The 20,362-nt window shown below is 43.9% G+C and overlaps 1 protein-coding gene across 5 annotated transcripts in view; it reads left to right on the forward strand.

The window, feature by feature from the left end:
• The window catches only part of ARFGAP1 (ADP ribosylation factor GTPase activating protein 1), an 800,187-nt gene that overhangs the window by 357,049 nt on the left and 422,776 nt on the right, over positions 1 to 20,362 (forward strand). The gene's annotated exons all lie outside the window — the stretch shown is intronic.

Genomic DNA, 20,362 nt, shown 5'->3' on the forward strand with positions numbered 1-20,362 from the left:
CTATATCACAAAAGATAAGTGGATTTTGCAAACCATAGACCAAGGCTACCGTTTCCACTTCCACACTTTACCAGTAAAAGAGGAATGCCAAACCTGCCTCCAAATCAAAAATAGAAGCTCTGCAGCAGATAGCGGAATTATCAAAGATGAGAGCTGTGGAAAGAGTACCAATAACAGAACAGGGCAAAGGATTCTACTCCAGACTCTTCCTAGTGCCAAGAAAAGAGAAAAACTGGAGACCTATTCTCGACCTGTCCATCTTAAACACATACATCATTGTCCCAAAATTCAAAATGCTGACCCTACAGCAACTTCTTCCCATGCTGGGCAAGGAGTGTTGGCTGGTAACTCTAGATCTCAAGGAGGCATACCTGCACGTCCCCATTTGACCAAATTGCAGAAGATACCTCAGATTTCTTGCAGGATCAGAGCATTATCAATTCTCAGCATTGCCCTTTGGCTTATCTACTGCCCAGAGTATTCACAAAATGCCTGGCATCAGTAATCGCTCACTGCAGAGTACAGGGAATCCAAATTTACCCATACCTGGACGACTGCCTGTTACAAGCGGACAACAAAAGCAAGCTGACAACAGACTTACAAAGGGTCATTTACTTGCTACAAGCCCTGGGATACACAGTCAATTTACAAAAGTCAAGGCTGATACCATCCCAAAAAAGAACTTTCTTGGGCGCGGAATTGGACACAGTAAAACAAATGGCATTCCTAACTGCAGAAAAACAAAAAGAGCTCCCTCTTTACTTCTTGGCATTAACAAAGGAGAACAAACTAACAGCAAGAAAAGTTCTGCAGGCCTTGGGCTTCATGGCATCATGCATAATCTTGGTCCCACATGCCAGACTGCATATGAGAAAGTTACAGTGGTACCTAAAGAATTTATGGTCTCAACACAGGCACAGCTTAGAAACAGAAATACCTCTAATCCCATGCCTAAAACAGGAGTTCCTATGGTGGGCTCAAGCATGCCAGGCAAACCCAGGCTTACCCTTCCACAACTTTCGAGCAAGCCAAACCATCACGGACGCCTCAGACCTAGGATGGGGGGCACACATGCTGGACAAATGCGTACAAGGACTGTGGACTCAGGACCAGCTGCACCTGCACATAAACCAAAAAGAAATGCTGGCAGTAAAACTGGCAATCCAAAAATTCAGACCATTCCTCAAAGAAGGCCATTTGATGATAAGGACAGACAACACCACAGTCATGTGGTACATCAACAAACAGGGAGGCACTCATTCATACCCCCATGCAGAATGACTTTGGACCTTTGGAATCTGGCTCTCAGCTACAACATCCAGTTACAGGCAATATTTGTTCGGGAAAAGAGAACACACTAGCAGACATTTTAAGCAGAACCACCTCGGATGCTCACGAATGGATGCTACACCGGACATCTTCAAGGCCATCACAAAGAAATGGGGAATGCCACAAATAGATCTATTCGCTTCCCACTCAATCACCAGCTCAAAAATTCTGCAGAAGGACATTCCACCCACTTGCATGGAAGGTGGACTCTCTATCCTTCAGCTGGAAAGGCCTGACAGCATATGCATTTCCACCTCTTCCCTTGATGCACAAGGTACTACTGAAAATCAAAGAGGAACGTCCAAGGATAATTCTGATAGCTCGAACTGGCCAAGACAACACTGGTACCCATTGCTGAGGAGCATGTCTCGGGAAAATGTGGTCAATACCCTGATGCCTCTGATGTTAACTCAGAACAACTACAACATCATACATCCCAACCTAAAAACCTTGCAACTGACTGCCTGGAACATCACATAGCAGCAACTAACCCAGACCTTTCCCAAAGGGTTAAAGACATTATCCTTGAAGCCCGCAGACCTTCAACAAGAAGGAACTATGCAGGAAAATGGAAAAGGTTCGTCATTTGGAGTACTGAAAGAGGAAAAGATGTGTCGAACATAGATATTGCTAACATTCTGGAGTACTTGGCAGAGCTTCTACATACAGGCCTGTCCTATTCCTCCATCAAGATACATGCATCAGCTATTTCAGCAGAATACAGCTTTGATCCTCCTGTCTTTTCATATCCTCTACTCAGGCAGTTCCTCAGAGGGATTAAGAATGTAAAACCTCCTAGGAAACCACCATTACCAGCATGGGACTTGAACTTTGTGCTAGAAAAGTTGACACTCCCTCCGTTTGAACCAGCAGCAACAGCAGATCTACAACACCTGTCATGGAAAACTGCTTTCCTACTGGCTATTACCTCAGCAAGGAGGGTTTCGGAACTACAGGCCTTAATGGCAGTGCAACCCTTCCTAATCTTCCATCAAGATAGGGTGTCCATGAGAACTAATCCTACATTCATGCCTAAGGTGGTATCCAGAGTGTCTTTAAACCAGGCAATCCACCTACCTACCTTCTTTCCCAATCCACAAAACAGAGGTGAAAGAATGCTGCATACCTTGGATGTACATAGACAGTTACGCTACTACCTGGACAGAACCAAAAGTAACAGAAAAACTGACCAGCTTTTTGTAGCCTATGCAACAGGAAGGGAAGGAAAAGCAATTTCCAAACAGACAATCTCCAAATGGATAGGAAATTGCATAAGATTCTGTTACTCCTACCATGGAAAACCAATTCCACAGAACATAAGACCTCATTCTACAAGGGCTACAGCCACTACCACAGCTTTCTTACGAGGAGTGGCAACCAAGGACATTATTGAGGCGGCTACTTGGACCTCCGTGCGTACATTTGCCAAGCATTATAATCTACCTCTATACTCTAGATCCCGAGCAGGGTTTGCCACTGCTGTACTGCAAGGGATCCTAACTACACCATAATTTTTATTCCTCCTCCCCTAGTTTGGCTGTGGTATTCTACCCATTTGTTATGACTGCAGATGCATCCATGAAGGACATAGTACAGTTTTGTACCTACCATAAATGTAGATGTCCGAACTGGATAGCATCTGCAGTCAGGATTACCTCCTCCTTCCCTCTGTGGTATTCCTAGGGTATTTACCCTCCTAATAGCTAGCTGGGGGGGAGTCTCTTATGGTGTATTTGTTTGTATATATGTACATACATGCTTATTATTTGTGTTTGCCTTCTACTATTTTGGAAACATTGGCATTTATCCAAAATTTAGCTTTCCAAGAGGGCATTTGGCATCTGGGGCAATAAACACTGAGGAAAATGGCGTCGGCTGATGCCTTTATACCCGAAGACCAGCAGAGATGACGTCGGGTGAAGTGCGACATCAGCGGCCCGGACCCAGACTTTGGAATCCGGCCGAACGAAGGGCTGCCTGACGACAGGACAACCCATTTGTTATGACTGCAGATGCTATCAGTTCGGACATCTACATTTATGGTAGGTACAAAACTGTACTTTCTCATTGCTCCAGACTGGCCAAGACAACACTGGTACCCACTCCTGAGGAGCATGTTGCATTCCCCACCATGGATCCTGCCTCTAATGCCTCTTCTACTGACTCAGCACAACTTCAGAACTCTTCACAGTCAGCTGAAAACACTCAATCTAGCCGCATGGAAGATTCCTTAAATTCACAACAGACCCTACTCTCCAAGGAGGTGCAGGATGTCATTTTGGAGGCCAGAAGGCCTTCTACTAGAAAAGCCTACTCCGCAAAATGGAAACTGTTTTGTGCTTGGAATCAGAAAAAGGGTCAGAATCCTGGAATACTGAATTTACCTCAAATATTACAGTACCTAGCTGAGATGCTAAGCAGTGGACTTTCATTCTCCTCCATCAAAATCCATGCCTCAGCCATTTCTGCAGAATACAACACTGATCCTCCTTTATTCTCTCACCCCCTCTTAAGACAGTTCCTCAGAGGGGCTAAGAATATAAAACCCCCCAGGAAACGACCAGTACCTGCTTGGGACCTCAATTTCATTCTAGAAAAACTGACCTTGCCTCCTTTTGAGTCAGCTGCTTCAACAGAACTGCAATATTTGTCCTGGAAAACAGCCTTCCTTCTGGCTATCACCTCAGCTCGCAGGGTTTCGGAACTACAAGCCCTCATGGCTCTGCAGCCTTTCATCATTTTCCATCAGGGCAGAGTTTCCTTACGAACCAATCCTTCCTTTATGCCAAAGGTAGTATCCAGGGTAGCCTTGAATCAGGCTATCCACTTACCTACCTTTTACCCTAATCCTCAAAACAAAGGGGAGAGACTACTGCATTCCTTGGACATTCACAGACAGCTACGTTATTATTTGGACAGAACAAAGCCTTTCAGAAAATCAGAGCAACTCTTTGTGTCCTATGCCACAGGAGCTCAAGGGAAGCCTATTTCAAAACAGACAATCTCAAAATGGATAGCCCACTGCATACGCTTTTGTTACTCTTTTCATGGTAAAACTGTACCTGCAGGCATCAGATCTCACTCCACAAGGGCCACAGCTACCTCAGCAGCTTTCCTCAAGGGGGTCCCTACCAAAGATATTTTGGAAGCAGCCACTTGGAGTTCTGTACATACTTTCTCCAAGCACTATCATCTACCACTATACTCCAAATCTAGAGCAGGCTTTGCCACTGCAGTCTTGCAGGGCATCCTGGCTCCTCCTAGTTCCACCTAGTGCCTACCACCCCTTTTTTAGCTTTGGGATTCTACCCATCTGTTATGACTGCAGCTGTATGCACGATGAACATAGTACAGTTTTGTACCTACCATAAATGTAGATGTTCGAGTGCTAATACAGCTGCAGTCCAGGTTTCCCTCCCTCCTTCCCCTCTTGGGACAGGCCTAATGGCTAACACCTCCTCATACAACCTGATTGGGGTATTCTTTTATGGTGTATTTGCTTGCAACTACTGTTTTTTGATTATATTGCATTGCATTTTTGCATAAATTTATGTATTGCCTTCCTTCTGGGGGCACCTGACATCTGGGGCAAGAAAAACTGAAGAAAATGACGTCGGCTGGTTCTTTTATACCCCTGTCGCACTGACGTCAGGGAAGAAGCGACGACATCCGACGCCGGACCTAGACTTTGGAATTCGGCCGACCGAGGACCCGCCTGACGGCAGGAAAACCCATCTGTTATGACTGCAGCTGTATTAGCACTCGAACATGTACATTTATGGTAGGTACAAAACTGTACTTTCTAAACTCGTATACCTAAATCTTGCATACAGATATTGCACTAAACTCAAAACAGATATAAAGCAGATGCTCCACACAAAGGTGGAACAAGCTAGAAGGGCTAATGGGATGGAAGGGGAAGATAGAGGACTGAGAGAGGAGACTGAGTGAGTAGTATACGTGGTAGTGAGAGGAAGCTAGGTGCAAGTCAGTTGGATATGTATTTGGAGCTGAGATGAAGTGAGGTAGTTAAGCATTTTATAACAGGTCTGAGAGACTGAGTGAGGAGGGAAGGGGAGGGTAAAGGCTTTGTCCACATTTATAAACATAGAACTTTAATAAGGTTGCCATTAGGTTTACGTACCTCGCAACTATACCAGTCATCCTCTCACACAACAACATACCTTTCAACTTCTTAGAGGAAGAAATCGGGACAAAGCCAAAAATAATGGGGAGAAAAGACCTAAAAGTAGGGACACAAAGTACTGGTCTTACAATCTTAGAAAGTAGGTAGAAATTCAAGTTTTGCATTAGCATGTATTTTCTGAAGGGTATTACGTCTGAAACTCAACTGTCTGTTATTATTTTCTGACTTCAAACCTCAATGATCTGCCAGTGATTTGCCAGAAAACAGCAGTTTTATGAGAAACGGACCAAAAATATGAGGCAAAAATCAGTACATTCTGTGAAACTTTGTACAGCTGAGAAGTATACTGGACAGAGCCAAATAATAGGGACAGATCTTAAATATTGCTCTTATAAACTTAGAAAGTCAATAAGGTTGCCATTAGGTTTACTTACCTCTTGACCATAGTAGATCAGTGTTATGCTGTTAAGCAGAATGTACACTTTTTTTTTGGTAATTATTGCCAGTTGTCTTTTTATTGTACTTTGGAGCCTTTCTCCCCGGGTCTCTGCTTAAAATGGACTTCTAGTCCATTCAAGCCTCACAGTAAACAAATGTCAAATCAATAAATTAGTAAATGTTATGCACTTTATTATGCGCATGTGATGGCTGGCCATGGAAAATTCTCTTACATGAAACCGGTCCTTTGTGCAAAAAAGGTTAGAGAGACAGCTTCATTCCAGCAGAGTGGAGAACTGCCATTGTCATCCCCTTGCACAAAGGTGGTGCCACTACTGACTCGCCCCATTAGCTTGACAAGTCTGATCTGTAAAGCCATGGAGCATATTTTAATGGATCTCATAACCAAGGATATAGGCATACTCCAAGCACTTTGTCAAGGGCAGATCTTGCCTGTTGAACCTGGTTGACTTCTTTGAGACTGTCACCAATGACCCGGAAGAGGAAAAAGTCAGTACATACAGCTTACCTTGACTTGGCCAAGGCCTTTGACTCAATCCCCCACTTGGGTATCATTGAAAAGCTAACACAACTTGACATAAATCCCTGTCTCATCAGGTGGGTGGCCAACTGGCTCACCAACAGGACTCTCAAATTCAAAATGGGCACCTCCACCTCTGATAGCACTAGTGGAGTTCCCCAGGGATCTGTCCTGGGACCCCTACTGTTTGGCATATATTTCTCGGAGGTATAGGCAAAGACAAAAGGCGTATGGCTGACCAAGTTTGCCAATGACTGTAAGTTGTGTGCTGTCATTGACTCCCCACACAATGTTAACATACTGCAAGAGGGTCTCACAGCAGCTAATGACTGGTGCCAAAGTCATGGCCTCAAGCCAAATGCACAAAAGTGTGTCATCATACCATTCGGCAAAAACACGACCCCTATTGATTACCATATCAACGGCAACCCCCTAAGCAACACAACCTGTGGTGAGAGACCTGGGTACTCAGGTTGATAACCTCACATTCAACCATCATGTAGCGGCAGTGATCAAAAAAGCCTTTTACTTAGTTCATCTCATAAGTAAAGGGATTGCATCCAGAAAAAAGGAGGTTATTACCTCTCTATACTTCTCCCTCGTTAGACCAATAATTGAGTGTAATGCCCCATTTGAGGTGTACCTGTCCAAACATCTGCACCAACTAGAAAGGCTACTGAAATACCTCACAAAGAGAATCCATGGCCTCCAACACCTGCCCTATGCAGACAGGCTCAAATCACTATCATTCTACTTGGTGTCATACAGATTGCTCAGGGGTGATCTGTATCTCACCTACAAGGCAATCTCAGACCCTGCCTTACTAGATATGCTCCCATATCCATAAGTCTAACTCCTCACGCACTACCCACTCAAAAGGCCTAAACCTAATGTGTGACATTAACAAAACCTACTGGAGAAACGGGTTTGTCTCCCAGAGGCTGCCCCGTCTCTGGAATAGACTCCCCATTAATGTCAAACATAGCACCTCACTGACCTCAAGCACAACCTTGATGAGTGGATGGGAAACCACAGATTTGTCCCAGGGATTCCACCTGTGTCCCTCATTGACTGGGACAACAGGTGCTGACTGAGGTTTCTTTTTGGGGATAAACTCTTGGCTAGGCTTGAAAGGGCCCCAGGGCCATTAGCCTAGTAACCTCTTATGATCCTATGTACCACCGCTGCCTTACAGATGCTACAAGAGGTATGGTTGTGGGAAGCACCCAAACAAAAAAAAAAAAAGACACTGTTCATGATGATCCTTATGGGAAATCTGCCAATCTGCCTCCCACACTGACATTTTCCCCTCTTCGAGGACATGAACTCTAAAATAAACCCAACGGGTCACTTATCTGGTGTTGCTAAATATTCAGTACATCAACAAGGCATTCAGACCAACTGGCAAAAATGTCATTCGAACTGGAAGCAAAGAAGTTCTAGGTGGTCTTGTCCGTATGCCCCTTTTATGCCCTACATTCTGTGCAGGGAGCATAAATGTGATGTACGGCACATACAAGATCTTTTTTTTAGGCTTTTGCATGCTGGCTGAGTGTCAGGCTGCCCTGGGCGGGACATCCCTTTATGTAGAATACTGAAGCAGTGATATAGCAGGACATCTATTCAATCACTGAAATAGCTGTTTTATTTTTTCAGTGTGTAGGTATGATGGGAATCACCAATGCAAACCATGTTATCACAAGCAATGAAAAGGTAAGGACACGTGTATAAGAAAAAAGTGGCAAGGAGACCAGACGTGAAGCCTTTGGACTCCCTAGGGAGTAGCCATGCCTGACTGAAACTTGTTTGTATACCCTAAAACTCCTCAATCCAGCCTTGTTCATTCCACATCCCTCCCCCCAAAAACAAGTCAGGAAGGGTTACCCAGTACATAAGGAACTGGGAACATATCACAATAGGCAAGTGAGTACTGCAGGTAATAGTTCAGGATTCCTCCATTTCCTAAGGAAGTCAAAAATATTAAGCATTCCACCATCCTCAGGGGACCAGTGCATATGTCCCATTCCTACAAGAGTTTTACAGTTAGGAGGTATAGAACCTGTACTAGAACAGGACCAGAGAGGAGCTTCTACTGAAAACTCTTCCTAGTATGCAGGAAGAAGGGTCTATGGAAGGGCCATCTTGTACCTTTCAAGGCTAAGTATCTATCTCAATCCCTCTTACCACCCCTATACCGTCATGTGCTGATGGTTATCTTGAATCTCTGTGATGCCTGTCTTCATATACTCAGTCATTGGTACAAACGGTGCTTCCTCAGATTTGGGAGTGGGAGGTTCACTTTCTCAGTTTACCACCTTGCCTTTTGGAGTGGCTGCTGCACTTGGGGGGGGTTACAGAGCACATTGTTCCAGTAATTGCTTACTGCAGAACCCAGGTCCATCACATTTTCTCCCTACTTGGATGACTTCCCCAGAATGAAGTGGAGAGGACTGTACAGTTCACCATGGACTGCTTTCAAAAACCTGAGTATTTCCTTCAACATCCCAAAGTCAAAGCTCATCTCCTTCCAAGAAAATAGTGTTCTTGTGTCCTTACAAGCAACCAGAGAGCCTACTTCCCTCTAGACAGCATGGAATCTCTGGCTCAATACTTCCAACAGGTGACTGTACAGTTGGTGGTTGTAGAGGTGGAATTTGAGTGCTCTGGGATTTGTGTCATCCACAATTCTGATAGTTCCACTGACCAGAAAGTAGATGAGGCAGTCTCTAGTGGTACTCAAGAAGCAACTAGAATCAATATTCACAGTCCTTGTGTTTCCAAAGAACTGCCAGTGGTTCAGCTAGATCAGACTGAAGCAACAGAAGTTGCCCTTCATCAGGAATCCCACATCTGGACACTAAGGGTGCTTCAGATGTGGCTATGAAGGGTGAATTCAGGAAGTATTAGAGTACAAGGGGCTTGGGATGCATCTCCAAGGAAAAAGCATACAAATGTAAAGGAGATCATTCTGAATCTGACACTTACAGCCTTCAGGTCTATCAGAAAAAGATGGCATTTGCAGCTGACAACATGTTGTATTATAATGTGAAGCATTAAAGAACAAGGTAGACTTGCTCTTATTCTTTGTGCATGTTTGCTATGAGTGTTTGGATAGGGCAATTTATATCTATCCAAACTGATATTTTATTTTGAACAGCTTTACTGAATTATCACTTAAGACATAGGCAAGCATACATCTGTATGAAAGAAAACAAACCATATTAACATTCCCAGTTGCAAATATACTTCACATACATTCTATTGTATATTTGTCATCAATTCAGTATTACATAAACCGACCATTTCCTTCCTTCCCTTAAACCTTACTCCTCCACTAAAACATTATGCTATATGTATTGTTTTCACAATTTCTATTTTTTGTTCTGTGTAATTTGTTCCTGCTCTTTTCTAAAGATCCAGTTCTTTTATCTCTGTTACAATATTTATTACTTCAAATACAGTTGGCTTAGAATTTGATTTCCATTTTCTACTAATTGCAGCCTCCAGAATTGAGCTTAACTTGGCCTTACAAGGTCTAGGTATCGAGATCGTGTACTCCAGCTCAAAAAATGATTTCATTAGTTACACCTATTTGCTCACCCAATATTTTTAACAGAGTACTTTGACGCGTATTTTTAAAGTCTGCCAACTCATTACAGTCCCAAAACATATATCCCCAGTTACCTCTTTCTAAACCATCACACTTCCTGCATTTGCCATCTACTGAGGAATTTTTTGGGGAGTCTGCTTGGGGTATAAAATATCAAAGCAAACACAAACAAAAATTCTAAATCTGTTGCATATTGGAGAGCCATGCATATGTCCTCCCATTGTTTCCTTGTGAATTGATTATCCAATCTTTCTTCCAGTCTTTTCTAACCTCCTCCAGTTGATCCCTATAGTTATTGTGCAGTGTTTTATATGTCCTATTAATTATCCCTTTATTTAACAGCAGCTTATGTTCTAGATTCAGTTAAAAATTATACCAGAGCAGGTCTTTCACTTAGGATTCTCTTATCCCTTTCCCTTTGCTTATACTTTCATATCAATCCCTGATAGGGAAGGCAGTCTCTAGCCTGCAGCCCAAATGTTTTCTTGACTTCTTCCCATTCTGTTACCTTTTGCTCTTTATATGTTTGCTCCCAATACATTGGCTCCTTGACAGTTTTCTCTAGTAAATTCCAGATCCCTCTCAACCTATTCCCTGTATCCCTAACTGAAGTCATACCTGTCAGCAAAATCTCCTTTCTCCATTCTTGTGTTAGCTTAGTTCTTGGAATACTTTCTGCTGCTTTGAATATAATTATCTATGTGTCTGTTATTCTCCTTAAGAATCTGCTTCCAAAATCCCAGTCTTTCCTAATTTCCCACCTGCTTCATCATCATCCTTTTCCACTTTGATTCATAAGTTGTGTTGTGTATATGCCATCTGAATTGATCTTGGTGGAAGTTCAGTTAAGTGGATGAGCTGCAGATCATGACAGATGGTTGGTAACAGGTCTCGCCCAGGTTGTTCACAGCTGTTGTTCCAGCATTTATCTGTTTGGCTGTCTGATTAATAGCTCAGGAAGTTCTGCTCCAGGCAACAAACACAGAAGCTTAGGTGGTATATGCCTTCTTCAGATGTGCTGTCCTTTATATCTCTTACTAATAATTTGAAGCTATTCCTTTATCTTAAGAGACCAGGACTTAGGAAATTGATGCCCTGCAGTTTATGATCCTTTTACTCCATTTGTTCTGAAACACAATACTCAGGAGTGTTGACCTTGCAAGAAAAGAATTGAACCTATGCCAAATCCTAAACTGTGTATTTTGTAGCACACATTAAAAAGTAATCCAGTTTTGTTCCTTAAAAGTAAAATTACTTGATTAAGGCATGTCCTTCTATATTACTGTTGCAGTGTTCCTTACAGTAGGGGATCCCCTGCCAAGAGTAGCCAGACATCCAGCCAGTATACCAAAGCCTTACATCACACATATGCTCCCTGTGCATGGCATAGGGTGTAAAGGCGATGTATGGACGTACCATCCTCAGAGCATCTTTGCCACCAGTCCAAATGCCATCTCTGATAGTTTGTCTGAATGCTGTTTCATTTGCTAGTTGCCAGGTCATTTTTAGATAAGTGCCCCATTGGGGTTTTTCTTATCTTATTTTATTGGTGGTTGTTGGTTTATATGTCATCTAGAAAGGGGAGATACCAGTGTGGGAGACAGATTCCCCATATGGACCATCACAAGCGTTGTTTGTTTTGCTTAGGTCCTTCTCGCGACCATATGTCTTGTTCTTGTTCTATTTGTCAGGCGTTTGTCATGAAATATTTGCGTAGTCAGCTCCTCTCTTTGACTATTTACTTAGAGAACCAGCATCTTAAATTATTGGCTGAGGGTACTATGGCAGAATCGTCTGGCCCAAGGGTCAGCCATCTGCAAAGAAGACCAAGAAAATTTGTTCAGATTCTTCTGTTGTACTACCTCCATCAGACATCTCTCTTGAGGCTGGTGAAAGTCCAGAGGACCACCCAGTTATTTATTTGGATTCATCTGCAGTGACAACTTGAGAGGCCGGCAAGGACCCGGTTTCTAGCACGTCCCCAGAGGCTCTGCAGACGTCAATTTCAGATGTTCAGGGGGAACCACAGCTGATTATATATGAAATGCCTAGAGGCATTCTGCCAAGTCCTTTTTAAGGAGGCGATTCCCACTGCACTTATTGAGTGTAGGCAGGGGTCCAAGCCACCTAAATTATTTAGGGCTGACATCCCTTTGAAAAAGAAGCAGAAGACTAAGCATATTTCTCCTGCTGCTAAGGATCCTCAGTGTGAATGGCAAGATTTTACACAGGGTTTTTTTTAATGTTCTTATGGCTTTGAAACCTTCTCTGGGTGTCTCTTTACCTTCTCCCCTTTGGTCTTCTACTCCACTTAAGAGACCTAGGGAGCAGGTTTCATCTGATGAGAAAACCGGTTCTGATGAAGAATATTTGGCCTATTCCTCCCAGATTCCCTCTCCCTTAGATTATGGTTTGGAGCGAGAAGATTCTTTTAGCCCTGATTCTCCTTTTGAGGAGATTTCCTTTGGGTGGATACTATTTCCGGTATGATGGAGTTTGTCTGATTTCACCCAGGATTCTGATGTTCAAAGAGGTATTATGAACGCCTTCAAATGTAGTCTCCCAGTCCCTTTGCTGTTCCTCTTGTTCTTGCTGCCTTGTTGAATACTTTTTCTGCAGTTGCTCAGGCTCCTGATTCCCAGCCCCCTGCTCCTAAAAAACTGATAGGTTTTATAAAGTGGCTGAGGACTGTAAATTTCTTTACAAATGTCCTTCTTCTGACCATTCTGTTATTTCTGTGATAAACCATCTAAGCTTTTACGTTTTACTAAACTGCTACCCTCAGACAAGGACAGCAGAACTATGGAAAAGGTTGGGTAAGAAAGTGTATACTGCTGCTACTCTGGTTTTCCAGTCTGTCAATTACCAGATCTATGTGTCTCGCTATTCCATTAAATGTAGTTATGAAGCTCGTCTAGAGCTGCTGCCTTTGGTTCTGTGTTGACGAGGTACTCTGTTTTACCTTCAGCCTCTGCCTAATGATATCAATGCCAAGCTGATGGATGCTTCTCTTGACAATAAAAATCTTTTTGGTTTTGTGGCTGCTGAGCTTTTTAAATCTCTTCCGGAAAAGGATAAGGCTATGTAAGAATTGAAACCTGTTTTTATTTCCCCCATTCCCAAATTTTAGAGGAATTACCCTACCAAGTCTGCCTTTGTCCATAGACTGTCTTGCTCTCCTCACAAGGGTAAAAAGGGTGCTAAAAGGGGTCCTCCTGCTAAGTCTACTCAGACTCCTACAGCTTAGAAACCTCTTTTTCCAGACAAGCCAGGCTCTGCCTTGACTATCTTATTTCCTCCCTCCTCAGCCAAGTTCCTCTGTCTTTTAGTCTTTCTCTGTCCCTTCCAAATTGGTTACAGATTTCTGAGGACTCTTGGGTTCTATCCATCATTGGCCAGGAGTATTACATTATTTGGAAATCACATCCCCCCTTTTTTTGAGCATTTCTCAACCTCTTCAGGGACAGCTGCCATTTTTTTCTGGATGTTCTTCAGAGCCTTTTGTCTCAAGGAACCATCCAAGCAGTTTCAGCTCCTCAAAAGGGATTTTATTCCAGAATGTTCGTTTCCCAGGGAACAAGGGACCCAGAGACCCATTCTGGATCTTTCTAGGTCAACACTTTTTCTAAAGATTCTTTTCTTTCGGATGTTATAACTGCTAGCCTGCTTTCCTCTTCTTCTTCCTCAGGCTTTCCTAGTCTCTCTGGATCTCAGGGATGCCTCTCTCCATATTCCTATTCATCCCCTTTTCAGGAATTTTTTTACATTTCTCTGTTGCTTCCTTGCATTTTCAGTTCTCTGCTTTTCCCTTTGGCCTCTCTACTGCCCAAAAGGTCTTCATCAAATGCTTTGCTCCTCTGATTGCTTTCTGTAGGAAGAGGGGAATATCTTTCCTTATCTGGACAACCTGCTCATTCAGGCTTCCTCTTCAGAGATTTTGCTTCAGCATCTTCAAGGTACTATTTGTATTCTGCAAAGCCTAGGGTTTACAGTAAATTTCCAAAAATTCTTCCTGACCCCTCTTCAGGATCATGTTTTTCCTTGGCTGCAGGCATCCCTGTTTCCTCCCAAGGCCTTGACTCTGATTGCGTTCTTTCAATCCCTTCTTCTCTGGCCTCCATTACAGTCATAGAGTTTCTAAGTGTTTTGGGATGCATAGCTTCCAGAATTACTATGCTTCCACTGGCCAGACTTCGTAGGAGAAAACTTCAGTGGTTCCTAAAGTCAGTCTGGCTTTAACATTCTCATCCTTTAGATTTTCCAATTCCTCCTCTCTCTCATGTCTCAAGTTAGAGCTACAGTGGTAGATTCATCAACTGTCGCTCAACCCAGGACTTCCTTTTCAGCCACCAGTCCCTGCTCAGGAGCCTTTTTCAGACGCCTGAAATGTGGGAAGCTTCCTTTTGCCCTCTGATGGTTCAGGGCCTTAGGTCTCTTTATCAAAGGAAGGACCACGTCCGTATCAAAGAAGCTGTGCAGGTCTTCCATTCTCTTTTCCTTCCAGAGTGCCTCAAAATCTTCACAGACAATACTACAGTGATGTGGTACATCAACAAGGGGGGGGGGGGGCACATTCTTATCTCTTGTGCAGACTAGCTCTTCGGGTTTGGGATCTAGCTGTCCAGTATCAGGTGACACTTCAGAATGTTTATATTCCTTAGGATCAGAACTTTGTGGCAGACTGACCAGGTCCATTACACACTCACTTGTGCATGCTTCACACAGATGTGTTTCTGGACATTGTCCACCAGTGGGGTACTCCTCAGGTAGATCTTTTTGCCTCCCCTGTAAACAGACAACTTCCTCTCTTTTGCACCAGAGTCCCATGTCCTCTGGCTTGGAAGGTGGACATCCTATCTTTTTCCTGGAAGAGGATGTTTCTTTATGCCATCCCTCCCCTTCCTCTCATTCCGAGGGTCTTGTTCAAGCTAGAACAAGATGCTCCCAAAATCTCGGTGACTCCCTTTGGCCCAGACAGCATTGGTTCCCTCCTCTGCGTTTAGCCAAGGGCACTCATCGCAAGTTACTTCACAAGGTGAACTTGCATAGGGCAGGAGATTTCTCATCCACCCCCACTTGTCCACTCTTCATTTGCCCAAATGGAAGAGTTTTTCTATTTGGTGTCTTGCTCAGAACCTGGATCCACTTTCTGTGGACGTTTCTTCAATTCTGTCTTATTTGTGTGAGTTGCTCAATGCTGGGTTGGCATACTCTTCTGTTAAAGCCCACCTATCAGCCATTTTTGCTCATCTGTCTTTGACTTCTAGATTTGAGGCCAAACAGTTCCTTAAAGGTATCCTTCATATTAGGCCCAACAGGAAGACTATTCCTCCTTCCTGGGACTTTAATTTTATCTTGGAAAAATTGACTTGGGCTCCTTTTGAGCGCGTAACTTCGGCTTCTTTACAGCACTGTTCTTGGAAGACTGTTCTTCTTTTGACCCTTACCTCAACCAGATAGCTGCCTGAGATGCAGGCCCTTAAGGCTCTTCCTCCTTTTTGTTTTTTCACATATGCTCAAGCTGCATCTTTGCACTGATTCTTCTTTTATGTCCAAGGTGGTTAATGAGTGGTCCCTTAATCAGTCTGTTCATTTGCCCACTTTTTTCCCTTCTCTACAGTCTGTAAGTGAGAAGGCTGTCCACACCTTGGATTTGCATGGACATCTCCGATCTGGATAAAACTAAAACCATTCATAAATCTGAGCAACTTTTTGTTTCCTTTCAACCTAGGTATTTGGGTTTGCTGTTTCTACATAAACTATTTCCTTTTGTTACTGTTTTCAAGGGAAGAGCCTTTCTTCTGTTAAGGCTCATTCTGCCAGGGCTGTGGCTTCTTCTGGTGCTTTTTTCAAAGGATTGGCTACCAACTCCATCCTTGAGGCAGTTACCTGGAGTTTTGTGCATACTTTTTCCAAGCACTATAAGCTGGATGTGGTTTCAAGGGCAAGAGGTGGATTTGCTAGGGCCGATCCTGCATGGCTTTCTTGAAGGCTGTGCTGAACCTTCCTCCTGAGCTTTTGTACTCTCCCTACTGTAATGTAAGGAATACTGCAATAGTGATATAGAAGGACATAGTACAGTTGTGTAAAATCTTACCATAATAGTAGATGTCCTTCTCTTCACTGTTTAAGTATTCACTCCTAGGTTCATAGGTTCATACTAGGCTATCTGCCCTAGGGCATTTATAAGCCTAGCCAGAGTGTATTTGGCTTTCGCCACCCATATTAAATGAATTTTGCTATGCCCTTTTTCGAGGTTAGTATACTGTGCCTCTGTCTAACAGTGACACAGAAGTGATACCCGGGGTAAACATACGATCTCCCATCCACTCATCAAGATTCCTCTTGAAGAGAGTCAATGAGGGACTCTGGAATAAAATCCCAGTCCAGGTTAGGCAGAGTGAAGGGAGCCTCTGGGTTATGAATCTGTCCCTCCAGCATGTCCTATTTATTTCAGTGCTGAGTTTCAAGTCTCTCGAGTGCGTAGCTCGATGAGATTTGGATTTTCTGAGATGCAGCATGTCCATTAATTCCGGGTTGGACATGGCTTTATACGTCAGGCACAGATCGCCTCCGAGTAGGCGGTATGCCACTGAGTAGAGCTGGAGTTTCTTTAACTGGGCAGCATATGGCATCTGTTTGAGCCTTTTGATCCTCTTGGTGAGGTACTTTTGGGGTCTTTCCAGTTGCTGCAGGTGTCTGGTAAGTTACATCCCAAAAGGGGCATTGTACTCAATTATGGGCCTGATGAGGGATGAGTAAAGAGGCACGATGACGGGCTATATAAAATGTTTTTCTAACCACTTTGGCCACGTGGTTTTCAAATGAGAGATTGCTATCAACTTGGGTCCCCAGGTCCCTAATTACTTCTTCCATACTTAATGGATTACCACCTATGTGGTAATTTGTGGGCACTTTGTTTTTGCCAAAGGGGATGACTATACACTTTTTGGCGTTTAGCTTGAGGCCATGGCTCTGGCACCAGTTGTCTGTTTCTATGAGGCCCTTTTGTAGGATGCTTGTGTCGGCTGGAGAGTCTATTATGGTGCCTAGTTTGCAGTCATCTGCGAACTTGGTCAGCCACAGTCCTTCCGTGTTGGCCTGTACCTCCGAGAAATATATACCGAACAAGAGAGGTCCCAGGACTGAGCCTTGTGGAACGGCACTTGTAACTGGTTTGGAGTCTGACATGGCTCCAGCAATTCTAACCATGTGGGTTCTGTCCTTGAGCCAGTTTGCAACCCATCTAGTGACATAGGGGTTTATATTTAAGCTGGTGAGCTCATCTATAATGCCCGAGTGGGGTATTGTATCGAAGGCTTTTGCGAGGTCCAGGTAGGCTGTGTGGCCCACCTTCCCTTCGTCAATGGCCTTGGTGACTGTTTCAAAGAAATCGACCAGGTTTAAGAGGCAGGATCTGCCCTTAACAAAGCCGAACTGGGTAGGATCCAGTGTCTGTAGGTCCCCAATATCTTTATTTATGAGGTCCATGATGATCCTTTCCATAGCTTTGCAGACCAAGCTAGTCAGGCTTATGGGATGATAGTTTCCAGGATCCGTTGAGGCACCACCTTTGTGGAGAGGGACCACTGTTGCTGTACGCCACTCTTTGGGTACATATCCTGTAGTAAGGCTGAGATTGAACAGTAGTTTTGTGTTTGGGTTTAGCTCTTCTTGGAGTTCATGTAGGACGCAGCCCGGGACACCGTCTGGTCCCATTGATGCTGTGTTTTTTGCTTTGGAGAGGGTGGCTCTTACCTGAGCATCTGAGATGTCAGGGGGGCAGCACTCTGCTGGGATAGATATTTGCCCTTTTGGTGGGGAGGAGAAGTTTGCGCTGAACCTGTCACCTAGGATGTTGGCAATGTCTGTGGGTTCAGTGTATTTTTTGTCATTTTGGACTAATTCTGAGCATATCTGGGAATTCCCACCCAGGTTCCTAACATAACTAAAGAAAGCCTTGTGATTATCCTTAGTGTCCTGTGCAATTTTTCTCTCGAAGCTGGCCTTAGAAGATTTTATGAGTGCCCGTAGTTTTTTGCTAATACTGATCAGAGATGCCTTCCCTTTTTGGGATTTTGCTCTATCATGTAGTAGCTTCCTCCTTCTATTGTATAGTTTGTTTATAGCTGGGGTCCACTAGACAGGACGCCTGCCTTTGGAGGATTGGGTCTTGGTTTTATTTGGGATTGCATGATCCATGCATTCCTGAAGGTGTTCATAGAATGCGTTTATAAAGGATTCTGCGGTCTGGGCTGTATTTTTCACAGGCTCGGGGGCTTTGAAGGATTCCACTTCTGTTTTGAGGAGTGTGAAATTTGCTTTAGAGAAGTTTTTCACTGTGGTTTTCTGGGCAGGGCGTGGGGTTGGGATGTGAATATCCAATGAGATTAGTTTATGGTCTGATCTTACCAGTGAGATTAGTTTATGGTCTGATCTTACCAGTGAGGGATACACTTCTGGTTTTGGGCATAGAGCCCCCATGTTGGTGATGATCAGGTCCAGTATGTTTTCCCCTCTTGTGGGAGTGGTAACAAGTTATTCCATAGCATTTGAGTTTATAAATTCTAGGAACCTTTGGGCTAGGGTGTTGGAGCTAGAGTAATGCTCCCAGTCTATGTTTGGGTAGTTGAAGTCGCCCAATATAATGGTGTTTGGAGAGACCTTCATATTTTCCAGTGTTCTCAGGAAGGCCGAGTGGGGTTCCTGGGTTTGGGAGGGTGGTCTGTAGCAGGCTATAAACTGGAAGGCAGTTTTACCCACTGTTAGTTGCACATGGATAGTCTCTGATGCTTCGTGCTGTGCCACCAACCTGGAGGTGTGGGTATCTTTGACGAATATTGATACTCCCCCTCCTTTTGTGGTTCGGTCCAAGTTTTGGGGCCGAAAAGCATGGTATGAGGTATAACCTGATAGTGCTGGGGTGCTCTTGGGAGCCTTGAACCAGGTTTCTGTTACTGCACAGATATCTATGTTCTCCATGCTAAGGAGAGTTTTGAGTGCGTGCATCATGAGGTTTAGACTTCTGGCATTGAGTAGCATTACTCTTAGTTTCTTATCCCTTGTGATACCTATGGAGGTGGGTTTGTCATTTGAGCCTTGCCTAAAAAAAGGCACTATGGGGGTGGCAAGAGCCTTTGCCAATATCCGAAAGCCCAGGGGTGACAGGTGCAAGCCGTCCCTAGCGAAGCATCGTGACTTGTCGAGCATGTCATCCCAGGCTGACAGGCATTGGATCCCCTTTGAATGACACCAATACTTAAGCCAGTTGTTGAAATTGATCATCTTGTCTTCATATTGTGGCATTATTCTTGGTGAGGGTAAGATGCAACTCAAGGTCAGGGTCATACTGGCCTGGGCTACATGCTCAGAGAGCTCCTCTGTGTCTCTTTTCATGTAGTCCAGGGAGGTATGGCTCAGGTCATTCACACCAGCATGGACAATGACTGAGTCTTATTTGTACTTGCCTTGGAGTGACCTGAGTGCTTGTGTTATGTGGCAGATCCTAGTGCCCGACAGGCAGCTCACCGTGACCTTCTCCTTGTTCAGCCTGGTGAGCGGGACGTCAGTGTGCCTGACTATAGAGTCAACTATTACAAGTGTATCAGGTGTGTTATTTAGCCTTAAGGGCTGTGACTGTTCGGCACACTGGCTTTGTGAGCTATGTGTTGCATGTGTTTTGTTTTGGGGTAGCGGTTGCTTGAGTGTCTGCTTTGGAGGTCTCTGCTGCTTAGGCAGATTTTTATTTAGAGCCTCAGAGTATGTTTTTGTGTGTTTATGTGTTTGGTTTGTTGTCGTGGTAGGTCTGTGTGAGACTGGAATTGTAGTGAGTGTGGTTTTCTTCTCCTCCTGACTGGTTATGCCAGTACTGAGTTGAGAGAGCTTAGCCTCCAGTTTGGCTATATGGTTGCATCTCTCACATGTGTTGGAATTTGTTGGGAGGAGGAGAGGGTTGTCTGTGTACATGAGGCAGTTGTAACATTGCCTCAAGATTCCCAGATTCACCAGCTGGACCGGAGAGGAGATTGACAACTGACCTTTGGACATGCTAGAATAGTATTGGGAATTCCTTTATAATTGAAAAAAAGGGCCAATGGGGAACAAGGTACTCAAGGGGAGTTTGTGAGGGTGTAGTGCTTTTAATTTTTTAGTGCTGACTTATATAATTGCTTTAGTGAGCAAGTGCCAGGCTTTAGAGTAGGTTCCCTCTTTCCCCTTGTTTCTTTTTCCTTCTGGGTGCATGTGTTCCTGTCTTATCCTTGGACTGTTCCTCCTGGGGCTTTTAATTTCTGAGCAT

The sequence above is a fragment of the Protopterus annectens genome, chromosome 12.part0, assembly GCF_019279795.1.
Source record: "Protopterus annectens isolate FY-2018-M chromosome 12.part0, PAN1.0, whole genome shotgun sequence".
In the NCBI taxonomy this organism is placed as follows: domain Eukaryota; kingdom Metazoa; phylum Chordata; order Ceratodontiformes; family Protopteridae; genus Protopterus; species Protopterus annectens.